Consider the following 12,675-nt stretch of genomic DNA (forward strand, 5'->3'; position numbering starts at 1 on the left):
CTCTACATTACCTTGATATACAAACCAATGACATTATTAGAAAATTACAAATTAATACTGCTCATGAGCATAGATGTAAAAATTTTCAAAAATATATGCAAATATATTCATTAATATGTGAAAAGAATAATACATTGTTAGCAAGTAGAGCGTGTAACCCCAGGAATACAAGACTGGTTCAATATTAGCAAATCAACAACTTCTAATTTTGGAATGTTGTTGTCAAAAATAGGTGGATAATCACTTAAAACCTAAAAATCTTTTATTTATGCCAAGCTGTACAGTATTCAACCATTCATTATCAGACAACAACATTTATGCCTTCATAATGCAGGTGACCATGCATTATACAATGTAGTCCTAATAGAAGATACTACAAGATAAATATGATTTTTATATAAATATGTAATCTTAAAAAGACACAGAAATAAGCAGAAGTAACTTTAGTTGCCAATGTTTGAAGTAAAACAATATAATCCAAATAATTTGATATGATCTGCTTAATCATATGAAGAAAGCTTTAAGCATATAAACATGGAATATATCAAACAGAGAGGTCTAAAGTGGGCTAATGGAAAATAATAAATATTAAAACATAAACCTTAGTTCAATAAAATTCTTACTTTTTCTAGAAAGAAAAATGAGTGGAAACAACCAGTACTTTTCTGTTAATTAAGATATTTTATACAGGACACAATGTTAAAATCTTTTCTGAGTATTAATTGTCACAATAGGCTTAAAAATAAACTAAGATGGCTGTTCAGGAATTTATATAGTCTCGGATTTGTAATTGTGGTTATTTCTGAAAATATTTCTATGACAAAAGAACTCTTCCATAATATATAACACAATTTGCTTCTTATACCTGGAGTTCATAATTAAACATTACAGGACTACCCAAAAACCAGAAATATAACAGATTTACATCCATGTATTACTTTTATAAAAAAGACCATTTTTTAAGCTGAAGAGAAACCATTACCAACTGTCACAAGTATTATAAAAAATTTTTTTTAAAAAGATACAACCCTAGAAAGATAAATTCCTTTAGTTTATAATGAAGCTTAAATAAAATTCAGATCATTCACTTCAATCCCTATTCCAGGATTTTTATATTTTCCAATATTAGTTAATTATTGGAATTTCAAGAATATCCCTTAGGCTAGAAGTATAGCTCAGTGATAGATCCCTCATCTGGTACATGCAGGTTCCCCGTTTCAATGTCTAGCATCATCACCAAAAAGAAAAGAAAAAAAAAAAGTTATCCCACAAAATACAAAAATCTAAAAAAAAAAAAAAAAAAAAAAAAAAAAGAAAGAAAGAAAAGATAAAAAAAGCAATTTGAATTGTCCTGACATTAATATAGACTAGGTAAGGAAACATTCACAGCTCATATACAGCAAATGCTTATTAAAATTAAAATTTTACATTTACAAGTATTATCATTAATATCAAAATTCTAAAGGCAGTGAAAAAAACATTCATTCACTTCAGTTCTAAAAAACAATTTATAACTACAGGAATAACTTTAAAAGATAAACCTTATTATGATAGTCTTATAAAAGAAACATCACTTGTTTTCTAAGAGAACCTATCAAGTATCTCTCTGCTATTTGAACAATATTATTGGTAAGCTCCTTGTTATAACTTCTTTATATAATTTAAATGTAACTGAGGCTAACTCTCCTTAGTGCCATTCTACTCCTATTATTAGAGTTAACAGTTTGTAACTAAAGCAAATAGCAAAAACTGCCTTATTCCATCTTTACCAAAAGAAAAGTACACTTGATTTTTTAAATATGTTTCATGCTAATTTGCACTATATTTCTATCTAATGTAAAACTAAACTCTTCTATTATGATCATTTTATTTAGGTTTTCAAAAACATCTACTTCAATAGATATCTATTAAACATTTCAGGTGAATGTATCATAGAAGCTTTTTATTTAGTAATACTGGTAGGGCTTGGGGTATAGCTCAATGGTACAGAGCATACTTGGGCTGCACAAAGCCTGAGATTTAATTATCATTGCTAAAGAAAAAAATATATGTGTGGATGTGCACACACATACATGCATGCATGAGTACATGTGTGTGTATGGCATGTCACCTTATCTTTTTAAACCTTCTTTTCTCAATGATAAGGCAAGGGGATTCAAAAGGATGATCTCTTCAAGTTCAAATATTTTACAATTCTAAAATAAGTAGGATAAAAACAGATGATTATCAATGAAGAGAGTTCTTCTTTCATTCTTAATAGAGGTAAGTAGAATTAAGATAACTCTATGTTAAGTAACATTATGCCCAATTGGGAAATTTAAATTCAAATAGTAGGTAATCAAAAAATAGATGAATGATGTTTTTAATGATTATGCTACAATTTCAGAAAATAATAGCTGAACTTATTGATTGCTTATTAAAACGTAAATTTCCTTTGTCATTAATAACCACAAAAAATAGATTCATTTGATAAAGAGATTTTATCTATGTTCTAATGATTGCAGTCATAAACGAGGAGAACGACTAATGAATATTAGAAGTTAAAGGTGTCTTTATATGAAGAGTCTTCTTAAAATCATCAGTAATAAAGAGCACTAAATAAACTTTTGAATAACTATTGATCAAGAAAAAAAATAATGCAGTCAATAAAGTATAATCAACATCAAGAGAAATCAATAGCATTAACTCAGAACACAGACTACTGTATAATACTTTAGCAGGCACCCTGAAAAGAGAAATTATAAATCAATTTTGCAAATATATATGAAATCTGTTGTAAAGAACATTGCAGTAATGGCTTCATAACTAAATGCTTTTGCAATGACAACAGAGCTTAATGTAATCAATTTGGATTCTCATTTTATTGAAATTTGTTACAATATTAGTTGTACAAATCATAAAATACTTTTGAATGCCATTCTAATGATGGTTTATAAAATGTGAGGTTACTAAACTGGCAAGCTACTCGCCCCAGGAAATCAACAAATGGAAATGATTCACTCATAGAAATTTACCCTGTAACTGTTCACCAGTTGTACACTTCAACTGACTGAATACTGATGGAATCAAGAGGTTTTTAAACCCATAAGTCATTCACTATCACTAACTTCACAGTTAATTTAGACTGACAAATTGGTCCAATTTGCTTGTATTTGTCAAAATAAGAACTCATGGAATCAATATAAGGAGTTTATGAACAAAAGTAATAAATTCAAATTAGAGCTTTGGGAACAATCCTTGGAGACATTTAAGTATCTTTCTTCAAAAATAATATTTGATATTGACTTTAGATATGATCCTATATTTATTCATTATGTCATTCTATAGACCATGTTTCTTTCTTTGGGAAATAAAAAACGATAACATATAGGATAGAACACCATTAAAATAAGCAGACAAAGCCCTAATTTTGTAGCTGAAGTTATTAATAACTTGTCAGCAATTTTATATTCCCCAAATTTCAAAATAGTATGTTAAGGAAAGAAATGAAACTTTGAATTATGAATCAACACTAAATTATTTAACATTTCTTGTGGACTTCTGAGGAAAATAAAAATTCAACAATATTTAATGGCACAGTATTTCAGTTAGTTTAAAATATCATATTTTTTGTTTATTGCAAGTTCAAATGTGTTCTTGGAAATAAAACAATAATTTAAACTATATGCCTAAATCACACATTGAACATAGCATGGTAAATTATATTTCACAAATGTAAACATTAAAAATAAATTGGGGCTGGGGATGTGGCTCAAGCGGTAGCGCGCTCGCCTGGCATGCGTGTGGCCCAGGTTCGATCCTCAGCACCACACACAAACAAAGATGTTGTGTCCGCCGATAACTAAAAAATAAATATTAAAAAATTCTCTCTCTCTCTCTCTCTCTTTAAAAAAAATAAGCTAAGATAGGGGCTGGGATTGTGTCTCAGATGTTGAGCACTTGCCTAGCATGCATGACACACTGGGTTTAATCCTCAGCACCATATTAAACAAATAAATTAAAGGTATTGTGTCTACCTGCAACTTAAAAATAAATGTTTTTTTTTAAATAAGCTAAGATAAATAGAGTGCTAAGCAAAAAGTTTACATATTTGATACAACCATTTAAATGAGCAAACAGTTTCTTTTAGGAAATAAACATATTTTATTAAAAAGGAATTAGAGTCTGGGGTTGTGGCTCAGCAGTACAGTGCTCACCTTGCACGGGTGAGGTCCTGGGTTCGATCCTCAGCACCACATAAAAATGGATAAATAAAATAAAGGTATTGTGTCCAACTACCATTAAAAAATATTTTTTTAAAAAAAAAGGAATCAGCGAAGACATTTTTCATTCTAAAAAAGATAACAAGAATTGGCATCGAAAGATGGTGGAATCAGATGAAAATCATTACCCTAGGTACATATATGATTGCACAAATGGTGCATCTCTACACGATATAAAACCAGAGAATTGAAATGTTGTGCTCCATTTGTGTACAATTGAAATGCATTCTGTTGTCATGTACAACTAAGTAGGAAAAACAAAAAGAATTGGCATCTATGTCATTTACATTGCATTTTGGAAAATTGCAATAATAAGCACATTTAAAATGATATTCTAGGGGGATAGTAGAGGATAGGAAAGGCAGCAGAATACAACAGACACTAGTATGGCAATATGTAAATCAATGGAAGTGTAACTGATGTGATTCTGCAATCTGTATACGGGGTAAAAATGGGAGTTCATAACCCACTTGAATCAAAATGTGAAATATGATATGTCAAGAACTATGTAATGTTTTGAACAACCAACAATAAAAAAATTAAAAAATTAAAAAAAATAAAATAAAATGATATTCTAAAAGATATGGCTAAGTCAAATGAGTATATGGGAAGTAGCAAGACTCTAAGAAAACTGATTGCAATCTCAGATGAGTCCTAACATAAGTAACTAATATATGTCAATTTTTTAATAATATTTCATATATTTGTTTCTTCTGTAGCTCTATTCAATACTCATTCACTGTTAAGAATAACATATATTAGAAAGTTAACATTTGAGCATGAGTCAATTTTACTTATTTCTTATATTTTTGGATTGAACCCAAAGCCTTGTTTGTGCATGCTAAGTATCTGCTGTACCATTGAGCTATAGCCCCAGACATGAATTAACTCTTCATTAATAGTAACAGAATTCCAGTAAATGATTCTTTTACTTGATATATTTCCTTCCTAAAAATATCCAAAAAATCAAAATTATTCAATAATTTTTATTGTTAAAAATCACAATAAGCCAGGTGTGGCAATACACACCTACAGACCCTACAACTCAGAGGGCTGAGACAGGAGGACCACAAATTCAAGGCCAGCCTCAGAAATTGAATGAGATCCATACCAAATTAAAAATAAAAATGGTTGAGGATATAGGTTAGTGGTTAAGAACCCTTTGATTCAATCCCCAGTGTTATGATTTGAAATAGAAGTGTCCCCCAAAAGTTCATGTGTAAGACAATGCAAGAAAGTTCAGAGGTAAAATGATCGCCTTAAACTCATTAGTGAATTAATCCCTGATGGGATTAACTGAGTGGTAACTGGTGGCAGGTGGAGAGTCACTGGAGGAAGTAGTTCATTGGGGGTGTGGCTATGGGGTATATATTTTGTATCTAGAGAGTGGAGTCTCTCTCTTCTTTCTGATCATCAGGTGAACTGCTTCCCTCTGCCACTCCCTTCTGCGATGATGTTCTGCCTCACTTTGAGCCCTGAGGAATGAAGTCAGCCTTCTATGAACTAAGACCTCTGAAACTGTGAGCCCTCAAAGAAACTTTTCCTCCTCTAGAATTTTTCTGGTCAGGCCCTTTCATCATAGCAGCAAATAAGTTGACTAAAACATCCAGTATCCAGGGGAGGAAAAGTCTCAATAAACTTAATACCACATACAAATTTGGGACTTTGTCAGAGTATTAAAGTATCAGTGGTAGAGTACATGGCTTAGCATACTTGAGACCTTGGGTTCAATTCCAATCAGAGAGAGAGAGAGAGAGAGAGAGAGAGAGAGAGAAGGGAGGGAGGGGGGGGAGGGAGAGAGGGAGGATACAGTACTCAGTACTCAGCTGATTTACAGTACCAGCAAAGCACTTTAAAGTAAGAATTAATAACTCTTTGCTGCACAAGTAACCATATACATGAAATGAAATGATAAAACTATAGTCTAAAGACCTTCCAGATCAGAAGATATACCTTTTTCCTTTTTTTTTGCTTTTTTTAAAGATTATTAAAATTATTCATTTTATTAAAAATAAATTTTATTTAATTTTAACTAAAAAATACCACTTAAGGGATTTTTATTTATAACCATTCAAACAATAAATAACAATGAAAATAAATTGTGGTTTTGCTTCCTCCTCTCTGCTTGCCAAACATAAACAAGGCACTGACTCTTTTTCTTCTACACAGGAGCAAACATAAATATATACTTTATATACTTACTAAGTATATATACTTAGTAAGTATATAAAGATTTTTTTCCTATAAAGATAAAATAACAAAACAAAATTATACTATACATCTAGTATTATAACTACATGACAACTATGTTCTTATTTTTTAATATGGGGGAGATACTCTTCCATGAAAACCAAAGGCAGCTAACAGTTACTTCATTCTTTTTGTATGTCAGATATGGTTTCCCTTTTTTAGTCTCATGAAGATCTCGTAATGAGTTATACTTTATTAATATTACCAACCAAACCTGGCAGACCTACCTCACCCTTTTTAAAAGCTATGGTATGCTAATACAGGATCTAATCATTCCATTTAAGCATTTTGGGAATGACATATTATCAAATATTCTAAATATCTACAGCTAAAGTTCAGCTGGGATTTATTTAGTTAGGGAAGACCAAAGCCAATGAGATAATTTTAAATCTTACCTACTTAAAAAAAAATTAACTTTTTTTTTCATTTGTTCTTTTTAGATATACATGACAGTAGAGTGTATTTTGACATATTATTATGTATACCTGCTCCACAGAAAAGAATGATGTAAAGAGTCTCCCTTGGGTTTGATCAAGAAAGATTCTTAGTTACTTGGTTGTAAAAAGTTCGATCAAAGGGGGTGAACAGAATACATATGGAGCATTTTAAAATAGGACTTGAAGGTTTTACATTGTTATGTCAGCAGTTTCCCCCCCGTAATTGTTTATGGGGCTGGTTTTCCCCATCATTCTTTAGATCTCTACATTGTAAAGAAATGATTGGCATATTAGGTCAGTGGCTTCTTTCTTGAAGAAAGTCATTAAACCTAAGTGCAGATGGGCTTATCAGTGATAGAGCTATAAGCTTGGAATTCTTTTTATCCTCTGAGCTAAGGTACAGACAACTAAACAAGACTTCAGTGACAGCCAACAACATGTCAGGTCAGTGAAACCTAGAGCTAGTCTATATGCACGGTCTTGGAAGATAGCTACTTCACATTGAGACCTGAGCTCTAGGAAGGCGGGCTTTGTCTTGAAGGATATCTACTTCATATTGAGACCTGAGTTCTGGGAAGGCAGGCTTTGTTCACTATCTTTACTCAAAGTTCAATGGAATGTGTGACAGCCCTGGCAGACCTTCAAGGGTGTGCAGTTGTCCCATCTGTCCGTAATACCTGAAAGAAACAGTGACCACTAACGATGGGTACAACTTCTATTTTTACTGCCTCAGTATATCCTAGGAAGTATATCGAAATGATGCCTTTCCCTGGCCTGTCTGCTAATTTTGCTTTCCACAAAGAAAGTTTGGGAGGAATCCCCTGCTCTATCATTGGAATGAATTTGCTAAGCTACTCCAGATCCAAAAGAGCCAGAGGAAGAGGCAGGAAGAAAATGCTGTGTATAAGTAACACATAATTTCTGATTCTTTTCTCTGTGAAGAACCTACAGGTTTTATTTATACCAAACAGCAGAGGCACTACATTTGTCCCATTAAAAAAGTTGACACCACAGACTACTTCTAGAATCTAGCATCAAGCCCTTGAAGAATAATGTGGAATTAGTTGAAAAAGTGATAACTGTACAAGGCAGCAAATCCCTCTAGCTGAGAAAGAAGGTAGAATATAAAAGAGAATAAACAAATTCTGAATGTGAGCAAATTAGACTGTTTTTACAGAATGAACAAGAGGCTCTGCTTAAGTAGATAAAAATATGAAGAGTTGGACCTTTTAACAAAATTTAATGAAAACCTTATAACTTTTTCAGATTGTTTCCACATTAAACTGTTTACTGTAGGAAATAGAGGTCTAGTATGTATGGTCAGACTTGGCATTACTGATGTGTTAAGAGTATATACCAATGGTATCAAAACCTAAAATACCCTGAAGTCTCTTCATTCAGATTAAAGAAATGTGGATTTAGATTTCCTCCACAGAATTGTACAGCAATTTCAGATAGATGTGAGTATAGATCTTGACACAATGTATACTCAGCTTATTGTGTCTGAGAATAAAAGGTATGGAAGAATAAAGCAAAATGTCTGTTATAATCAAAGATTTTATCTATGCTCTGCTTCTGAGTTATAAGATATTTCATTTTGGTAGGTATTACTGAGAGGTAGAAGTACAAAAGAAACCTCAGTGGATGCTAGGTATGTGTCAAGAATGTTTTCCTAGGAACTGACAGAATAGATTGTCTAAGTGGGTTGTAGGCAACTGGGAGATATATTGACAGCGGTTATGTTGAGTTTCCCAGCTTCTGCCAGTACCAAGAACCACGAAGACTGGCATTATTCTGAACTTTGAATTGAGTGAGGTTTCCTGTTATAATGGGAATGATAGGTCTCTTTTCTATACTTAATTTTTTCAACAAAATCATTTGGCCTTGTTTTTATGGTGGAACAGATTCTGAAACTCTTAAAATCTTGTCAGTGGCTAATGAAAGAGAAAGAACCTGGCAAATTATCTTATTTTAGTTTTTAGGACTACCTTAGCCAAGAAATTAATTCAGAATTATTTCTAGAATCTTTACTGAAAACCAGAATAGATTTTTTTTCTTCCTTATTTTCAGCAACTATTCAAAAACATGATAGTAATACTAATTTCATAGATGTTATTAGTATCAGTTGTCAAGGACTTGGAATTCTAATTTGAATATTTGAGAATTATTTAACATGACCAATAAAATATTTCTTAAAAATATCAAACATTGGGTAAAACAGATTATAATTAGTTTACAGAATTACTATAAAAATGAAACATTTAAAATTCAAGAAGAAAATATAGCAAATATCAATACAGTCCTGGAATAAAGAAAATCTACCTTCATATAAAAACAATGGCAAAAAATATCAGCAAATAAGTGAAATACAGACTGTAGTTCATAAAAATGAAAATTTCTGAAATACACAAACACAACAAACCTATAAGGAAGACTTACACATAATATATTTAAACTTTAGGTAAAGTATCAGGATGAATATGATTAGAAATATTTATTTTTATCCAAAACAATAAAATGGTTAATATCTTAAGTTTTTTAAATGGACACATTAAAAAGATAAACAGAGTGATGATTAAATGTTCAACTTCCTGTATAATGAAGGAATGCCAGTTAAAAAAAAAAAAAAAAAGAGTAGTAACATCTGGACCAGGGAAGGGGCACAGATAACACTGTTAGTAGAATACGAATGTTGATGGGTAGTTGTTTTTTAGGGGCAATTTGGTATCAAACACTATTAAATGTATATAACCTTTGGTACATTCTCATGTGATTAATCCAAGTGAGATAATTACATGAGTTAATAATTTTCATTATAACATTGTGAAAAATAGCCAATGCTGGAACTAAAGTAAATATCAAACAGCAGTGAAACTGAATAAAAACTATGGTGTAATTTTACATCACAGTACTATGCCATATGTATACTGTGTTTATTAATGTCACCAATGAGAAAATGTTAATGAGAAGTTGTAATCTTAAAAAGGTGATGGTATAAGAGCAGTGAATATGTATGTGAGGAATAAGAGAATTAAGAGAACATGCATATTTAGAAGGTCTATGGCATGTCTGAGTATGAAGAAATCAGAGATCAAAGACACTGATGGAGTAACCTGAAAGGCATGCTGCAAAATATCCTAATGCAGGAAAGAAGCTGTATCTCTCCCAGCTACTCACAGAGAACAGAGGAAGGAACCATTTTGCAGCTATAGCCTGGGGGCCAGTAGCAGGGGGTGGGGGGTGGTAAGGGGAGCAATTCCAGGAAAACTCAAGTTGAGCTGAAAATACAGGCCTGAAAATCCCACACCACATGACATAGAGAGCGCCTATGTGACCAGAAAAAAAATCAAATGTGGAGAGGGATTTACACATGGGAAAACAGGATGAGGAAACCCACAGGACTCCCCCTTCCCCCATGACTCTGGTGACTTGCAGGACCAGCTGGGAGAGAAGCACCCAGATAGGAATGGAATTAGAAAGGGAAAACGCAGAGTTTGGAGAATGAACCCAAGAGAAAAGGGAAACAGCAGGGTCTGCAGGTGACAGAGGGGAATAAGGATTGGCTCTTCCCCCACATGAGTGGAATCCAGGAAAGATCCCTGGGATGTAGTCTCATGGACCAGCAACTGCTGAGCCTTAGAGGTGCACTGATTTAAAATCTTCAGACCAATCAACATTCAACAAAGAACCAGGAGCCTACCTAAGCCTAACACCACCAACAGCAGCTCTGACTATAGGATTTCCTCTCAGCTCCAGCAGCCCCACCTGAACAGGGAACAGATATCACATTCCCTTGGTCCCCCCCTAAAATGTAAAAACCAGCAAAGAAAGGAACTACACTAGGAAAAACCAGAAATAAACTGACAAGGAATAAAAATAAATTTTTAATAACACTGAGTGTAAATGGCCAAAATTCATCAATCAAAAGACACAACTGGCAGATTGGATTAAAAAACAACACCCAACAATATGCTATCTCCAAGAGACTCACCTCATAGAAAAAGACATCCAGATACTGAAGGTAAAAGAAGAAGGAAAAATATAGCATTCATGTGGATCTTGTAAATAGGCAGGAGTTTCTATCCTCATAACAGATCAAGTGGACTTCAAGCCAAAGTTATTCAGAAGGTACAAAGAAGGTCATTTCATATTGCTTAAGAAAATTGTACATCAACAAGATATAAGAATCGTAAATATATATGCCCCCCAAAATGCAGCATCTATGAACATCAAACAAACTCTCCTAAATATCAAAAATAAAATAGACCACAACACAATAATACTGGATGACTTTAACACACCTCTCTCATTGCTGGATGAATCTTCTAAACAAAAACTAAATAAAGAAGCTATGAAGAGAAAAGAAAGCGCAAGGAGCGCCACCAGCGCAGCCATGCAGCACCGTGAGCACCCACCATCCGCCCCATCCTCCAGACTTTAACAGACTTGTTCCAACATCTGTTAAAACATGGTGGATTACTGTGAAGTTCTAGGTGTGCAGAGACATGCCTCACCCGAGGATATCAAAAAGGCATACGGGTAACTTGCACTAAAGTGGCATCCAGATAAAAATCCTGAGAATAAAGAAGAAGCAGAGAGAAAATTCAAATAAGTAGCTGAGGCATATGAGGTGTTATCAGATGCTAAAAAACGGGACATCTATGACAAGTATGGCAAAGAAGGCTTAAATGGTGGAGGTGGAGGTGGAAATCATTTTGACAGTCCATTGGAGTTTGGCTACACATTCCAGAACCCAGGTGATGTCTTCAGGGACTTTTTTGGTAGAAGGGACCCATTTTCCTTCAACTTCTTTGAAGATACTTTTGAAGACTTTTTTGGGAACTGAAGAGGTCCCCAAGGAAGCAGAAACCGAGTTGCAGGCTCGTTTTTCTCCGCTTTCTGTGGATTTCCAACATTTGGAGGTGGATTTTATGCATGTAATACAGGATTTACTTCATTTGGGTCATTAGGTCATGGTGGCCTTACTTCATTCTCTTCTACATCATTTGGTGGCAGCAAAATGGGTAACTTCAAATCAATATCAACTTCTACCAAAATAGTAAATGGGAGAAAAATCACTACAAAAAGAATCATCTAGAATGGTCAAGAAAGAGTAGAAGTTGAAGAAGAGGCCAGTTAAAGTCCTTAAGGATAAATGGTAAGGAGCAGCTGCTAGGCTTGGATAACAAGTAATTCAATGCGCGCATTAATGTTACATAACAAGCACCATTTGAGGATTAAAAGGAACGTTTTTTTAAAGATTTCAGAGGAACTCGACTTTCAGTATAATTGTATCTAATCTAAAGTATTTATAAACAGCTCATCGGAGCCCCTATTTGTCATAGACTTTTGAGTTTATCATTGGGACCACACAATAGGACCATTTTTTTGTCTTTAAAATTGTTGTAATCTCTGTATGCACTTTGCTTTTTTTTTTTTTTTAGAGCAAGAGTGTTTACTATTCTTAAAGAAAATAAAGAAATATTTGGTTTAGTAGCAGAATGCCATTTACAAAAAGACAATGCAGCAGGGCTGGAGATATAACTCAGTTGCTTGAGTGCTTGCCAAGGCCCTGGGTTCAATCTCCAGTACCACCAGCAAAAAAATGCAGATTTTTCTTTAAAGAACCTATAGAACTTCTATCTAAAAAGGGAAAGTGGAACAATCAAAATTCAAAACAATAAAATTTTTAGTAGTAAATTAGATATACCCAAAGAAAAAATTAG

The 12,675-nt window shown here is 33.2% G+C and overlaps 1 protein-coding gene and 1 pseudogene across 2 annotated transcripts in view; one reads left to right on the forward strand and one right to left on the reverse strand.

Annotated features, from left to right (window-relative positions):
- Positions 1 to 12,675, reverse strand: part of Mettl15 (methyltransferase 15, mitochondrial 12S rRNA N4-cytidine) — a 224,093-nt gene that overhangs the window by 150,425 nt on the left and 60,993 nt on the right. The window lies entirely within an intron of this gene.
- On the forward strand, positions 11,418 to 12,142 carry LOC144254548 (dnaJ homolog subfamily B member 6 pseudogene; annotated as a pseudogene).

Source organism: Urocitellus parryii, chromosome 4, assembly GCF_045843805.1.
Source record: "Urocitellus parryii isolate mUroPar1 chromosome 4, mUroPar1.hap1, whole genome shotgun sequence".
Lineage (NCBI taxonomy): Eukaryota > Metazoa > Chordata > Mammalia > Rodentia > Sciuridae > Urocitellus > Urocitellus parryii.